Genomic DNA, 16,766 nt, shown 5'->3' on the forward strand with positions numbered 1-16,766 from the left:
GATGCACTAATTCCCAGCTTCTCTCAGGAGAAGGGCGAATGGATACAAAGTGGCAAGAGTGATACTCAATTATTGAAAATAATTAATAATGATTATTATTGCATTGGGATAATTTTAATAAATATCACATTTTTAATAACTGACATCAGTTGGATGCAATGAATCATTTCAACTGTTAGTGGCATAAAATGATACTTTACTGAGGCTGGGGATGTGGCTCAAGTGGTAGCATGCTCGCCTGGCATGTGTGGGGCACTGGGTTCGATCCTCAGCACCACAAACAAAGATGTTGTGTCCACCGAAAACTAAAAAATAAATATTAAAAAAATTATCTCTCTCTCTAAAAAAATGATACTTTACTATGCTCTTAAAGTCTATGCATCAGGATTTCTTTTTCTTTCTTATTTATTTATTTATTTTGGTACTGGGGATTGAACCCAGGGGTGCTTAACCACTGAGCAATACCCCCAGCCCCTTTTAATATTTTATGTAGAGACAGGGGCTCACTGAGTTGCTGAGGCTGGCCTTGAACTTATGATCCTTCTGCCTCAGCCTCCAGAGCTGCTGGGATGACAGGTGGGGGCCAGATCAGGAGTTCTGACAGAGCAGAAGTGGGGTGGCTGAGTCAGCTTTCTGATGGCTACGACCCCACTGGAAGTGAGCTGGCTATCAGGGACACACAACTGTGGTTAGAGGGTTACTGCCAAGAGGCATGACTGTAGACTGGACCTGGGGAGGACTTCTGGCCAGAGCTCCTCCAGGTACCCTGCGCAGCATGGTGCCCTCTAGGAAGTGGGGCATCTTCCACAGTGGATCAGTGTCCTGGCAAACAAGCAGGAGCTAATGTCTTCTTGACCTTTCCTTCAAAGACACAAAGTGTCACCTTTATCATTCTCAGTGTTAAGAAAGTCACAACTTGTCCAGATTCAAGGAAAGGGGACACAGCTTCATCTTTTAATGGGAAGACTACTGAAGAGCTTATAGGCTAGCTTGTGAAATCATCCTGTGTCATAAATATCAATTGAGTGATTCCTGTGCTGGGCCCCGTGTTAAATGCTTATCTGAGGACTGTCTGATGGACATGCCACTATCACACAGTTCACTGATGAGGAACCACAGGCTTGGGGAGAATAGGTAACTTGTCCAATGTCACCAGTAAGGTCAACCTGGGAATTCACCCCAAATCTGTAGGGTTTATGAGCTTAATCTTAAGCTGTATCACCTTGATAATCATCGTAACTCAGCTCCGACCTCCTGGTCCAATGTGTATGTCACCATACATGCTTATGAAAAATCTGGATGCTGTGGTGCCCACCTGTCATCCAAGCCGCTCAGGAGGCTGAGGCAGGAGGATCGATAATCCAAAGCCAGCCTCAGCAACTTAGTAAGGTCCTAAGCAACTCAGTGAGACCCTGTCTCTAAATAAAATGCAACAGGGCTGGAGATGTGGCTCAGTGGTTAAGTGTCCCTGGGTTCAATCCCTGATAGCCCCCCAAATAAATAAATGAATAAATAAATTTGCTTATAAAAAGAAAGTCTCAGCAACTCCATACCTAAGGGGATCCAAATGCTAAATGAGAATTTGGGGCAGGGCAACCTCATTTCCACAACTATCATACTTTCTATTGCTCTTGTTGGAAATGAAGTCCTTAGGAACCGGTGGCCACATGGGCTTTGGGCCTGACATTGACATGTCTCAAACCATTGCTTAAATACATCTTTTTTGGTGGCCTCAACCCTAGAGGCCTTGTGCCTGAATCCTGAAATGAGGGACAATATGATTTGAAAACATCTTCTGAGTCAAAATTCTCCCAGATGGGGGAAGAAAACACAAGTTGGGAACATTCATTCTTGAGTATGTGGAAACATGTCTTTTGACTGTGCTTTACAACTTATGCCACTTAGAAGATGAATTGGTGGCATGTTAACACAAGTTAATTTTGTTTTTATTCATTCACTTACCCAACCAATGGACATTGAGCATCTACAATGTGCAATCAACAATCTGGCTTGTGAATATGCTCTGGTGAACAAGACAGAAATGTTCTCTCCCGTCACAGACCTTATTCTCTACTGTGAGAAACACAGAGAAAGTAAGTAGTAAGTCTACAAATATGTAATTGATAATTTATAGAAGTGTTGTAAAGAAAATCAAAGCAAGCCCCAGTGGTGCACACCTATCATTCCAGAGACTTGGGAGGCTGAGGTAAGTGGGTTGCAAAGTTCAAGGCCAGCCTCAGCAACTTAGGGAGGCCCTAAGCAACTCAGTAAGACCCTGTCTTAAAATTAAAAAAATAAAAAGGGCTGGGGATGGGGCTTAGTTGTAAAGCACCCCTGGGTTCAATCTCTGGTACCAAAAAAAAAAGCCTAAGGTAATAAGATAACAATGAGGCAGAAGGATGAGGCTGGAGGTCTAGTTTATATACGTGCTCCTGGAATTAGACCTTTCTAGAAGCATTAATAATGGAGCTGAAGTCCAGTGGAAGATAGGAAAAGAAAGGCCACCATCCTGCTTATCTTTATTCTGACTTATTCTTTGCTCCCAAACCCTGTCCCTAAGGGACTCAAGATCATTATCGTATTAACACAAGAATAACCTAGGTTGGGTGTGATGGCACACGCCTGTCATCCCTGTGGCTCAGGAGGCTGAGGCAGGAGGATCATGAGATCAAAGCCAGCCTCAGCAACTTAGTGAGGCCCTAAGCAACTCAGCAACACCCTGTCTCTAAATAAAATATAAAAAAGAGCTGAGGATGTGGATCTCAGTGGTTAAGTGCCCTGGATTTACTTCCCAGTACCCCCCACAAAAGAATAACCTGATTCTCATTCCAGTAGTGCACCCAGAGTCTTTTCAGGCTGCACCTCTCCTCTGACACAGTGACCCTTGAGATTGAAGGACTCATTGTATTTCCCAGCAGCAGAGATGTGAGTCAGACCACCCATCAGCCTCAAGGGACCCACTCATGCGGATGTCAACCAAGCCCCTTGGACCCTCATGCAGGTGGGCTGCTCCACCTGCCTTCCAGAGCCACCTGAAGGAGCAGACATGGGCTAGAGCTTCAGGATGTTGGGAGACACTGAAAAATGTGCTTCCAAAAATCACACAGAAATTTTACCTTTCAAAATCCAACCATGTACATATTTACTAAGATATTGATATGTATGGGATTTGGGGTAGGAGAGTTTGCTAATAATGATCATTTAATTTATTTGTTACTGTCTAGATACTAATTGATCTAGGGCAGGGGTGGGGGGGTCTTTAAAATTTGAACTCCCAACATCTGAGGCAGTTGATACATGGAAACTGAGCAGGATTTGGTTGGGGACATTTAAGCCATCTGTGGGATATCTCAACATGGAATCATTATATGAGACCATTCTTTGGAAATTGCTTCAGGCCAGTGCTGTGTGTATAGAGAGATAATAAAGGAAGTACTTGTATGTCAGGTGAGACACACCTTGTCCAGCAGATTAGCCGCAAGATGCACATGGCTATTTAAAATGGTTTAAAAATAAAGGGAAAATAATTCCTCAGCTGCACTAGGTGCATTTCAAGTATTCAGTAGGACATTTCCACCATCGTAGAGAATTCCATAAGACAGTGCCAGAGACTGTAGGTCAGAAGTTCTCAACAGTGGCCCTCTGGACATTTGGGGCTGGGTGACTGCGTGTTGGGGTGTGTGTTCAGCTGCTTCTGTGCAAGGTGGGATGCTTAGCAGCCAGGACCTCTAGGAACCAGCAGTGTCCTCCCCCAGCTGTGGCAATCCGAAGTGTCTCTAGACTGTGCCAGATGTCCCCTGGGAAGAGAGAGCAAAACCATCCTAGCCAGAACCACTCTCTTAGACTAGGCCTAGAATGTCTGGTCTGAGTGGAAACTCGGGGTGAATCACTTTAAATACTTTGAACTTAACTTTCCTCATTTTCTATAGAAAAAAATAGAATACATTTTCATGGGTTTTGGTGAGGGCTAACTATAATGGGTAAATAAATTGATAGATAATAAAAACACATTAAAGAATATTCTACCCTTAACTGAGGGATGTTTAGACGAGCTGATGTGGTAGCCAGAGGTCTGGAGACCCATGTTCTGCCCTTCCACTGTGCTACCCATGAACATGGGCTTCCACATTTGCATAACTAGAAGGCTGGAGACAATGACAGATTTGATTGATTGGTTTAGACAACAAATAACCCTTGAGATGGAAATTCTTTTTAAAATAGACAAACGGGACCCTGACTGAATACATAAAAAAAAAAAAAGTGCTTCTGCTTCATTGCCTCTCCACGCTGACCGGATGCCCCCAAACATTGACACCAATTTTAGTGAAATTGATTAAAACACATTAATGGGCAACTGTCAGGAAGTTAATTGAAGTTTCAACTTCAACTCTCTCAATAAATATTTGACCTATCTGTGTATCAGAACAGACTACCATGTGAGTAAGATGGAAAGATAACCAGACGAATATTTTCCACGTTTGCATCTATACATGCCTTGGAAAAAAACCAAACATAGATGTTCTGGTTTTATAGGACTTATAGGGGAAGCTATAATTAGCTTATTCTTATATGGACATGAGATTCTCCATGGATATAGAAGTGATTTGAGTGTAACTTCATGAACATAAAGGTATCATTAGATTAGGCAACATAAATTGACATTTGACCATGTTTTCCTATTAAAAGGGAAGTTCCATAAGATTTAAAACTAATGCTTTGAAGAGAAGGAATAAAAATGGACTATAGTCAGTCATGTGTTGCTTAACTTAACCCATTTTCTTAAAACGGATGACACTCTGAACAAAAAAGCATCATTCGGGCCAGGTACCATGGTACACACCTGTAATCCCAGCAGCTCAGAAGGCTGAGGCAGGAGGATCACAAGTTCAAAGGCAGCCTTGGCAACTTAGCGAGGCGCTAAGCAACTCAGGGAGACCCTGACTCTAAATAAAATACAAAATAGGGCTGAGGATGTGGCTCAGTGGTTGAGTGTCCCAAAATTCAATCCTAGTACCTACCCCCACCCCCACCCCCCAAAAGCATCATCTGGGCATTCAATTTTTGTGCAAATGTCATAGAATGTACTTACACGAACTAAGACAGCTCCAACGTCACTAGGCACTGTCATCTTTTGGGACCACTGTTATATATGTGGTCTTTAGATGACTGATTTGTCAGTGTCTGGCGGCACTCAACTGTAATTCATTTCTTCAAAGTGTGCTTTGGTGATTGCTACCCGAAGTCACCTCTTTCTTACAAAGAAGGTTCGAGTTTATCAGCTCCATAACCACCTGGCTATTTGTCATGCATTTACGATGGGTCAGGCCTCGGGCTCAGAATTAAGCATTACTTCATTGCACGTCACAATGGTACAAAGGAGCTGTGATTTCCTTCTGTTTTGAAAACGAGTCAACCAGGACCAAGAGGGTTTGGATAACTCACTTGTAAGGGGTGCAACCTACCCCTAGTCCTGCAAAACTGCAAAAACGTTTGCTCACCTTCCCTCCTCTAGCTGGGGTAGGTAAGGAAGGTACTCCTCCTGCGGTATCAACCCACACCTAGCCTGCTCCACACCAGGACGTGTGCCCGCTGAGGGTGAACAGCATGGGACACGGTAGCTGTTGTCCAGGTACCACGCCCTGTTGGTTCATTCAACCAGATTAGTCGTTGTTCACACTCTTGCTCCATAAAATATGTTTATATTAATGTGATGCAATCAGTCAAAATAGCTGGGGGAAATTATCTTCTAGGTTTCTTGTTCATCACAGAAAAATTTTAACTGCCTTTTATTATAATTTTTTTAAAGGAAGCAAGTTCTACAGGAATCAATCAAACCAGTCTGACCCTAGTAGGTCCAAGACAAGAAAGAGATTCAAATGGTCTCAAAGAAATTACTGGCTAATTTAGAATTAGTAAAGGGAGAGACAATTCTGTATTAATAACATATCTTAATTAAAATATGAGTAAAAAAAGAAAGTCTTATTATCTTTTTGATATTTGATGGATGAATGAATCAATCAAACTAGAGGGTGGAAAGAATAAAATTATATTAACTGGGAAAAAATAGAATCATGTGGAGCCCTCACAGGGCCTATTTTGATGAACAGATAGGCCGTTTGAATATATCAGTTTCCTGTTTAGGTGTAGGTCAAGATACTGCTGTCCTAAAACACTGTTATTGCAAACTGGGGGACATTTAATGCCACACTTTTCTTAGCTACCTCTTTATAAAAATCACCAAGGGAAGTAGTTCCTCAGACTCTATATAAATAATTATAATTTCTGACTTGCTTTTTAAAATTTTGTTCTTTGTAGATATACGTGGAAGTAGAGTATATTTTGATATATTATACATACACACAGTATAACTTATTCTAATTAGGATCCCATTCTTGTGGTTATACATGGTGTGTATTCATATGTCTTTCCTATTCCCATCCCCCTCCCTTCTCTTCATTTCCCTTTGTTTAATCCAATAAACTTCCACCTGCCTTATTGTGAGTTAGCATCTGCATATCAGAGAAACCATTTGGTCTTTGGATTTTTGGGATTGGCTTATTTCACTTAGCATGATAGTCTCCAGTTCCATCCATTTACCAGCAAATGCCATAATTTCATTCTTCTTTCGTGGCTGAGTAATATTCCATTGTGTATATGTACTACATATTCTTTATCCATTCATCTGTTGAAGGGTTGGTTCTGTAGCTTAGCTATTGTGAATTGAGCTGCTATAAGCCCACATCACGATAGTATGCTGATTTTAAGTTCTTTGGGTATAAATCAATGGGGTAGCTGGGGCAAATGGTGGTTCCATTCCTAGTTTTCTGAGGACTCTCTGTACTGCTTTCCAGAATGGTTGCATCCATCTGCAGTCCCACCAGCCATGTGTGAGTGTACCTTTTTTCCCCCACATTCTCGCCAACACTTATTGTTACTTGTGCTCTTGAAAATAAGTTTTGGATTGTTGAGAGTGGAATTCATGAAGTGTTATTATATAGTTACTATTGTTTAAATGTGTTTTGTCCCCAAAGGTTCAAGCCCTGGGGCTGGATTCTCGAGGTGGTGGAGCTTGAAGAGGTGGCTGAGTGGATTAGGCCATTGGGGTGCCATTCCTGGAGATTAGTGCTGGTCTTATGCAGTCAGTTCTCAAAAGAGTGGGTTGTTCTAAAGTGAGGCCATCTGTGGGCTTTGGCCCCTTCTTCCCCTGCCATGTTTTGATATAGTCAAAGGGCCTTGCACCAGAGGCCAAACAGATAGGGCCAAAATGTGGGACTTAGAGCCTCCAAAACTGTGAGATACATAAATCTCTTCTTTATAAAGTATCTATCAGGTATTTGTTCTGAAAATTAAAAAAATGAACTATTAGGCAAAATTTTCTGAAATATCAACGTAAAAAGAGACAACCAAATATGATTGCTTCACTCGTTTGAACTTACATTTGTTCCATTAAATCTAGCATTCTTCTCTTACCAATAACACAGGAAACCAAATGAGAATGTGACAGGGTGGTATTTACTTTGGGATTGGTAGAGCATTCAGTCCTAGGTCTAATGTCTACCTAAAGTAAATTGCCATCGAAGTGATACCGAACAGGTGGACCAGTCGGCAAGTGATAGTGGAGGAAGAAAGAAAACTTGAAAATTGATTTGAACATATTAGGTACAGTTTTAATCAGCTTTTTCCCTGCTGTGACTAAAGACCTGACTTACAATTATAGAGGAGGAAGAGTTTATTTTTAGGGCTCAGAGTTTCACAGGTATCAGTCCATAGACAGCAGGCTCCACCCCTTGGGGCTCGAGGTGAGGCAGGACATCATGGAGGAAGAGTGTGGTGGAGGGAAGCAGCTCACATGGTGATCAGGAAGCAGAGAGAGACTCCACTCTCCAGAGACAAATAGAGACCCCAAAGCCACGCCCCCAATGCCCCCTCCTCCAGCCACACCCACCTGCCTCCAGCCACCACCCAGTTAATCCCATCAGGGGAATCAATTCACTGAGTGGGTTGAGGCTCTCACAACCCAGTCAAGTCTCCTCTGGACCTTCCTGCACTGTCTCACATGTGAGCTTTTGGGGACACCTCACATCTAAACCAGAACAAGTGACTCCAGATCTTAAGGGCTAAACACAGCAATCATGTTACCAGCTCACAGTTTCTGTGGGTCAGGAATCTGCAGCCAATGTAGCTGGATGGTTCTGACTCAGATCTCTCCTGAGACTTCAGTCAAGGCACAAATCGGGGGACAGTCATCCAAGGCGTGCGCGAGTTAGAAGGAGCCATTTCGTGGCGCGTTCGTGTGGCTCTTGGTCGGAGGCTTCAGTTACACACCATGAGAACATTTTCGTAGCCCTGGAAGCTAGCCTCCCTAAAAGTGTGTGGGACACATACGAGACAGAGAGGGACGGAGAGGGGGAGATGCCCAGATGGATTCCACAGTTGTTTTATAACCCTTGGAAGCAACGTCACCTAAGTTCTACAAATTGTGTGTTGCCAGTGAGTCCCTGAGTCTGGCCCCCACTCAGAGAGAAGGAAGGGACTCTACAGGGCTCAGAGAGCAAGATGAAAAGATCCCTGGGGCCATCTCAGGGACTGTCAACTATGATGATTTCTTTTGTATACTAACAGCCATGTTCTGTGGTCTATCTAAGGGTAATCAGCTTGGCAAAATATGTTCCGGGGACCCGAGGAGGACAAATAAAACAGGAGTAAAAGTTTCTAGGCCATGAGTGGCCACTGGATTTTTCCCCTGGGAAGCTTTCCCCTAGGGCACTTAAGGAAAAAGGAACCTGATCACAGGTATCATGTGCCCAGGGTTGGCCACGCTGAGGGGTAGAATGTTGGTCACTGCCAGGGCACGGCATGAGAAGGGCCAGATGCTCCTTTCAGAAGATGCTCCATGATCCTTGGGGTATATGAGATACACGATCCAGGGGGCAATACCACGCCTGCATTAGACAACATTCACTGCTGGGACCCAAATACCTGATGATAGCAACCTGGAGGAGGGGAGATTTATACTGGCTCATGGTTTCAGAGCATTTAGTCCAGGGTTAGTTGACTCCAAGGCAGAAACATCATGGCGGACGAAAGCTGTTAGCTTATGGCAGCTGGGGAGGAGAGAGAGAGGGGTGTGTGTGCAGGGAGAAGAGGAGAGAGAAGACAAGAGAATAGAAGAGAAGACAAGGGAAGGAAATAGAAGAGAAATCCTTCCAGGGCACGCCCCCAGGAACTGTTTCCTCCAACTAGGTCCTCCACCCCAGAAGTCCATTCAGTCATCAATGGATTAATCCACTGATTTGGTCAGAGCCCTCATGATCCAAGTGTTTCCCCCAAAAGCCCTCCCTCTGAACACATGAGTCTTTGGGGGACATTCTAGATCCAAACCACAAAAATTTCAGTAGGGCAAAAATCAGTTCATGGGGACAAAAAATTCTTACTCTTTGTATTTATAAAGCAGAGATCTACATCCAGTACATAAACAGATATATAGTACATTTGTGGTATCAAAATTTCACGGGGGCCAGGCGCAGTGGCACACGCCTATAATCCCGGCAGTTCAGGAGGCTGAGGAAGGAGGATTGCAAGTTCAAGGCCAGCGTCAGCAATTTAACAAGGCCCTAAGCAACTTAACAAGACTCTGTCTCAAAATAAAGGAATAACAAGGGCTGGAGATGTGGCTCAGAGGTTAAACCTCCCTAGATTCAATCCCAGGAAACAACAACAAAATCATGAATTGGGGATGAATAGGGAAATATGGCTTCAAAATTTCCTTGGGGGTAATAATGAAAAGAAGGTTGTTTTTTTTAAAATTTATAGGAATAAACAGTAAGTGTACTTCTAAGGCATGGTAGAGGGAAGAACTGGACCCCGATTCAGCGTGGGTGGAGAGAAGGAGATTGAAACGTGGAAGAGCGTCAACAGACTTTTGCAGGCACGTGTGGGGCTGTCCTTTCACTCCTTGGTCTGATTTGACCTAATTTCTACCTGCAGGGATTCCTCCCCGTGGATGGCCCCTGGGGAGTCCTCTCTGGTCTTGTAGCACGGTTGGGTACACATTTCTGGAAGAGTCACAGCTGGAAGAGGAGGTCGCCGCTTGTGTTCAGTCTACCATCTTGAAATGGAGAGTATTCATTGAAAAGTCAAGAAAAATGTCTCCGTCTTTCCTCCGGCTCCCCCTTCCTCCCATTCCTTCTTCTTTTTCCTTTTTTTTGGGGGGGCGCATAGTGGGGATCAAACTCCAGGCATTTTACCACATCCCCAGCCCTATTTTGTATTTTTTTTTTTATTTAGAGACAGGGTCTACACTGAGTTCCTTAGGGCCTCACTGAGTTGCTGAGGCTGGCTTTGAACTTGGGATCCTCCTGCCTCAGCCTCCTGCACCACTGGGATGAGAGGCATGGGCCACTTCACCCGGCCCACTCCTTCTTTTGTACCAAGGTAGAGGCTGTGAGTTGAAGTGAGGCAGAGGAAAGATCTGGAAAACTTGCAGGGATGAAGTAAGATGAGAGTCAAGACAAGAGCACTTGAGCTGTCAGCCAGCGTGTGATTTTCTGGACCTGCTGCACATGGTGTATCTATATTTGTTTTCTCATTTTAAAATGTTAGTTTTATAAAAATTAACACTGTAGGTTGGTTTCAGCCTCAATGATACATGATCCCATGAAAAATCCTCTTTATCTTCACGATGATGTCTTCATGTTCAGCTGTTAGAATTATACATCTCTGGGTTTGTAGTGGGAAATGGGGGTCAGGACACCAAGATCTGGAAGCAACCCTCTATTAGTTGTGCCATGACCTAGAGGGATAATTCCCAAAGTCTGAGCCCCGAGCACAGCAGGGCTTTTGCTTTTATACATAAGCAAGTTTGGGGCACATCAAGGCAAGGGAGTTGGAGCAATTCTATTGGAGGGTGCATTCGACATTCCTTATTTGGGTCCTAGCTCCTCAATAGCCTGGGGACCCTAAGCTCATACCGCTTAGGGACTTCTGAAGTTAAAGCAAAGAAGGCGGAACATTCTAGAACTGCTGTGAGAGTTTGTAGCTTAAATTTCTGCATCTTGTCCCACTCCCCATGATATACAACAGCCCAGCTAGAACCAAATTAGAAAATTGATTTATAAAAAAAATGGCAGCACTTTGGTCCTCCACAGCTCAGCCAACCCCCTTTGGATATTTCTGTCTCTGTGATTTCCAATCTTTCTGCTAATGAACATGGCGAGGCTGTGCTCTGGAATGACTAGAAATGCTGTGGCGTAGGCACTGTGGTCTGACAGAGCCTCCCCATCCCACCTGCAGAACAGGAACTCCCCCTCCCCCTCTCACCTGCAGAACAGGAACTCCCCCTCCCCAGCCCCGTGGGGTAGCTGCATCTCACTTCCTGGCCTGCGCAGGCCTGACCCATCTTTGAGCAGAAGCACAGCAGAAAAGCAGGAGTCCCATGTCACCTTCTAAGCCGTTTCCTTATTTACATGTCACTGTGATCAGCAATTCCCAGGACAACACAATCAGCCATCTTACCCAGGCCAATAAACAAAGACAATAATAAATAAATAAATAATCCTTCTCAGGGTCCCTTTCTCAAGGTCCTTCTCCCAGGACGACTTTCATCTGTCCAGAAGCAAACTTTAAGCACAAAGATAAGGATGTTGTTTGTCTCCGCCCGGGTTCCTGGGCAATATACATGTTTGATCTGCCAAAACTTTGAAAAGGAAGTAGACTGAACTGAGTTTCCCCAGAACTGTATTCCACGGCATGTCCGGCTCCTCGCAGGGCTTGTGGAAGTTCCACTGTCACTGGCCTCTGCAATCCGAGCAAGGAGACAGCTGCAAAAAGCATCTTCTAGCCAAAACGTGATTTGGGAAAGGTCATTTTATTACATGATTTATTTATACTGTTTCTTCATGGTACAAAGCGTTCTGATGTGTACACAGAGTCCAGAGAAAGAGAAGAAAAATTTTAAGAAAACCTCCAGGCCTACAACTCAGAGGCACCAGAGAGTCCATGGAGATATTTGGGGTATATTCTGAAAGTTGGGTTAAGTTTTTTCAATTATAGCTTCTTTGAATCCATCAAATTCAAAAGGCAGTTCTATATGATAAGATCGATCTTCTACCAGATCCTGGGAGGCTTCATCAGTGAGAAACAGGATTAGAAGTAGGGCTTGCTTTTATACTCAGCAAAAACAATCAAGATATTCTTCCCCTTTCAGAAAAGAAACAAAAGGCAGCTTCATCAAATTTCCAATGGTTTATCTTTTTTGGATGGTATGTTGCCATTTTAAAGGATTTAGGTTTTCTCTTCTGGAATTCTCTTCCCCAAAGAGGCATGTTAGCTATATATTCAGCAAGATTACAATATTTAATATGGAAAGTTGAATGTCTGTGTAAATGAAAACAGATGGACAGTTTTGTTTATCTTCTCTTGGCTTTATCATTGTGTAGTAAGCACATGGGTGGGATTTTAAAGTCCAAGTCTGTGATGGTGACAGGGAGAATATACTAGTAAATACTTCTTGGACCATATATTTCATGTGACCTCTCCCTGATGTGAAGTCCCAGTTAAATGGGTTGAGTTTTTTGCTTATTTGTTTTTATCTTTTGCTTAATAATTATTCTTTTTTTTTTTTTTTTGGCGGGGATGGGTGGGTATTGGAGATTGAATTCAGGGGCACTCAGCCACTGAGCCACATCCCAACCCTGTTTTGTGTTTTATTTAGAGACAGGGTCTCACTGAGTTGCTTAGGGCCTCACTTTTGCTGAGTCTGGCTTTGAACTCTCGATCCTCCTGCCTCAGCCTCCTGAGCCGCATGCCCCATTGCATCCAGCTGCAATTCCTGTTTGTTTATTGCCAGGGTGCCTCAGACAGTGGGATCAGGTGTTTTGAAAATGAGAACCAAAGGAAGTTTTTCCTCTTCCTTCAGGGTGCTGAGACTTTGTTAAACCTTTCTCTCTCTCTCTTTTATTTTTTTCCTGCTTGCTGAATAGTATTTTCTAGAAAAGAAGCGAGACAAGTCAAATCTATTGAGAGAGTCAAGAATATGTCTTCCCTGGTGATGGGTCCACTCAACCCAGCCAGAACCAGGCATCTAATTTTTACAAATGTTTATGTAAGTAGTCACTTCCAGTATGTTCTAGCTAATTGTAAGTTATTTGGTCATGCGCATTCATTCCATCATTGTATCTTCAGAAGTGGCTCTCGAGGGAATGCAGGGGGCGCGGATCACTCTGATAATGTCTGTGGTTACGTTTGACTGATTTGCCTCTTAGCTGCACCATGTCTCCATGGAATTCCATTTGAGAGAGATTTAAAAATTAAACATCATGAATATTCAACAAAGCTGCCTGAAAGTTCAGCTCCAAGTGACTTAATCACCGTCTTTGCAAGTTTTCCTTGAAGAAGCCCTTGTTGGACCCAGGGAAGCATTTTTATTCTAGATTGAAAAAAAAATTAAAAGTTAAATGTGAATATGGTGTTGAACAATTCTATGAAATGTTGAATTTTAATGTCCCTGGAAAAACGTTTCACCCTGGCAGGGCTTTTGCTTTTTGAAGACAAGGTTGTTTCTTAATGTCATCTCTGCTGGTGGACACACTGCATTAGTTTCCAGGGAACATAGGGCCAATTCAGAACAGATATGTATTAAGTCCATTTTAGTCTTCTTTGCTCTGATTCAGAAGAGAGAATCGTAAGTCACAAAAAGTCCCTTTCACATCCTAATAGCTGGAATAGAACGAACAAAGGTGTTCAGAAAGATTACCCCAAAGTTGAAAAAAAGAGTACCATGAGCCCCTTGGAATTATTATCCACTATTCGACCTCAAGCCTCCTGAACAAACAATGTAGTAGTCTTAAAGGCAAATGAGAAAATTATTTAATTACTGAAGGTCTGCTCACTTGCCAAACAAGCAAGAGAATCAAAACTGAGGTCAATAGTAAGGGGCTGTGAGTTGGCGATGTCATTAGCCAGAGTCCCTTTGCCTAAGCTCCTGGTAATTCAAAGACTAAGCCATACTGGATCAAGTCCAAAGCCAGGAGGTTTTGTACCAATATCTTCCCTGTGGTGGACATTGCGGCTTTCCACCTATAATCAAAGAACAATATATCCATTCACCGGAGTGTAATTAATTAGAGATGTCACTGCTGAAGAACCTGTACTAACAATAGCACAGTACAGGTGTTCTTCATTTTATAGTTGATAAATACTTTTTAATCTTAGGACCTTGACCTAGGAGGGGAGACACTATTACCCGCGTTTTGCACATAAGTATATACATGCCCAGAGAGGTCAAATAACTTGTCCCCAAAGTTCAAGTCTTTGGTGAGATGTTGTGCAAGGCTGTATACTTTAACACACTTAGAGTTCAGTCACAGTTCTGGTACTTACTAAATAATCTCAGAAAGGTCACTTAACTTATCTGAGCCTCAGTTTCTTCATTTTTTAGGGGGGGGTGAGGGTACTGGGGATTCAACTCAGGGGCACCCGACCACTAAGCCACATCCCCAGCCCTATTTTGTATTTTATTTAGAGACAGGGTCTCCCTGAGTTGCTTAGGGCCTTGCTAAGTTGCTGAGGCTGGCTTTGAACTTGCGATCCTCCTGCCTCAGCCTCCCGTGCCACTGGGATCACAAGTGTGCACCCCTGCACCTGGCTTCAGTTTCTTCATCTTTGCAGAGGAGAAAACACTAATGAGCATTAAAAGACATCATTCATTTAAAGCAATTTATACCTCGGCTGGCTCACAAGGAAACTTCCGTATATAGAAAATGAGATGATAACATAAAAATCAATTTCAAAAGATTCTCCAACACATTCAAGGGGATGTAATGGAACAATAGAAAGTTCGGTTCCAGCTCCAATCTCTGCAAAGGTAAATTACATTGAGAACTCAAGCGAGAAGGATGATGAGTTACAGGCATAGTATGGTATATGATATTACAAGTAATATATGAGTCATCGTGTTTACTGTGATTAATAAGGCGGAAAGGTGGACACACATCAGAAAACTTCTGAACAACAATAAACCTACTGCTAGCTAGATCCGTTCAGTTGAAGGAAAACCAGTGGACAATCTGGTTTATGTAAGTGTCAGGGTTTGGCTGTGAGGTGTTTCCCAGAAGCTCCTGGGTTAATGCGGGAATATCCAGAGGTGAAATGACTGGATTGTGAGAGCTGTCACCTGATCAGTCCATCCTAGGTGAATGGACCAGCTGGGTGGTAAAGGCAGGCAGGTGGGGCGTGGCTGGGGGAGGTGGGTCACTGGGGTCCTGCCCTGGAAGGGTGTGTCTCCCTTGTGGCCCTTCCCCCCCCCCTCCCTTTCTCTGGTTCCTGGCTGCCATAAGCCTGGCAGTTTCCTCTACCTCACCCTTCTGCAGTGATGTCGGGCCTTGTCTTGGGCCCAAAGCAATGGAGCAGGCCATCCGTAGACTGAGACTTCCGAAAAGCACCGCGTACCTGTCAGACATTTTGCCATGACAATCAAAAACAACTAATTCTGTGTGTTTTATGTGTTTCCATAAGCACCCCCCACCAACAACCCCCCCCCCCCTTTTTTTAAGCAACCAGGAGAGTGAAATTTGAAGACTGAGAGCAATGTGGGTTTTCTTTTTAAACTTTCCTTTTCTGGAATCTCTAGTGATTTACAGCAAAGTTTACTTGACCTTCCAGTAAAGGCTTCAGCTTATTTGAGGGAATGTGAAAGAGGAAGATTCAAGAAATCAGAGTCACAGAGGCTGCCAGGATGGGCAAACGGATTCCAAACTCAGAATCCTTGTGCCGTCAGCTCCCTTCTGAGACAGGATCCTGGCGAATCCAGGGCAGAACACTCAGCTCTTGGCAAGCAAGTTTCAGTACAGGGCAAGTCAAACTCAACTGTTGGGATGGTGACCCGGAGGAGTCACTGAAAAGAGCCACTGACAGCTCCATCCCCAGAGCCCTGAGAAGTCATTAGGAGTTAGCAACCAGAAGCTTCTCATTTAACAAAGGCAGAAATGCTCTGGTACAGCTGGAGACCCTGAAGCAGGCAATCCTCCCAAGGCACAATTAGTGTATCTGTCACGTTCTGAGTGTGGTACATCAGGGTCCTACACAGGGTCTCAATTACTCATTTTTAAACCATCATCATATCATAAATAGTTCTTCCAAAACAGATCCACAAAAATCCCTCTTGTGCTGGTGCAGTGGTGCGCACCTGTAATCCCAGTGGCTCGAGAGGCTGGGGCAGGAGGATCGAGAGTTCAAAGCCAGCCTCAGCAAAAGCAAGGCCCTGAGCAACTCAGTGAGACCCTGTCTCTAAATAAAATACAAAATAGGGCTGGGGGCATGGTTCAGTGGTTGAGTGCTCCTAAGTTCAATCCCTGATACCACCCCCCCAAAAAATCCCTCTTGTATTATTTTGTCATAAGGACAACATATTTCATACATATAATAAAATATATATTATATATAATAAAATATATATTATATAATAAAACATATTATATAATAAAAGTATATTTTACATAATAAAATATGTATTATTTAAATATATCAAATACATTATAAAATATATATTATAATATCACATAATATATTACATAATATATATTTTATAATATATAAATTTTAATGTTTATATGTACATATTTAAAATATGTAGAAATATTTGCATATTTATGTATATATGTGAATACTTCATATATAATATTCATATATATGAATATTTCTCCCATTCTGTAGGGTCTCTCTTTGTACTCTTGTTTGTTTTTTTTGTTTATTATATATATATATATATA

The 16,766-nt window shown here is 42.9% G+C and overlaps 1 long non-coding RNA gene across 3 annotated transcripts in view; it reads left to right on the top strand.

The window, feature by feature from the left end:
• The window catches only part of LOC125616268, a 221,012-nt gene that overhangs the window by 191,993 nt on the left and 12,253 nt on the right, over positions 1–16,766 (top strand). The window contains exon 4 of one of the 3 annotated variants that reach the window (XR_007346902.1): positions 9,988–13,102. The exons of 1 other annotated variant lie outside the window; for it this stretch is intronic. This is a non-coding gene — a long non-coding RNA (uncharacterized LOC125616268). Of the gene's footprint in view, positions 1–9,987; positions 13,103–16,766 lie in introns of those variants that run through there. One more of the 3 variants, XR_007346900.1, reaches the window with a different exon arrangement.

The sequence above is a fragment of the Marmota marmota genome, unplaced genomic scaffold, assembly GCF_001458135.2.
Source record: "Marmota marmota marmota unplaced genomic scaffold, marMar, whole genome shotgun sequence".
NCBI classification, from domain to species: Eukaryota; Metazoa; Chordata; class Mammalia; order Rodentia; family Sciuridae; genus Marmota; species Marmota marmota.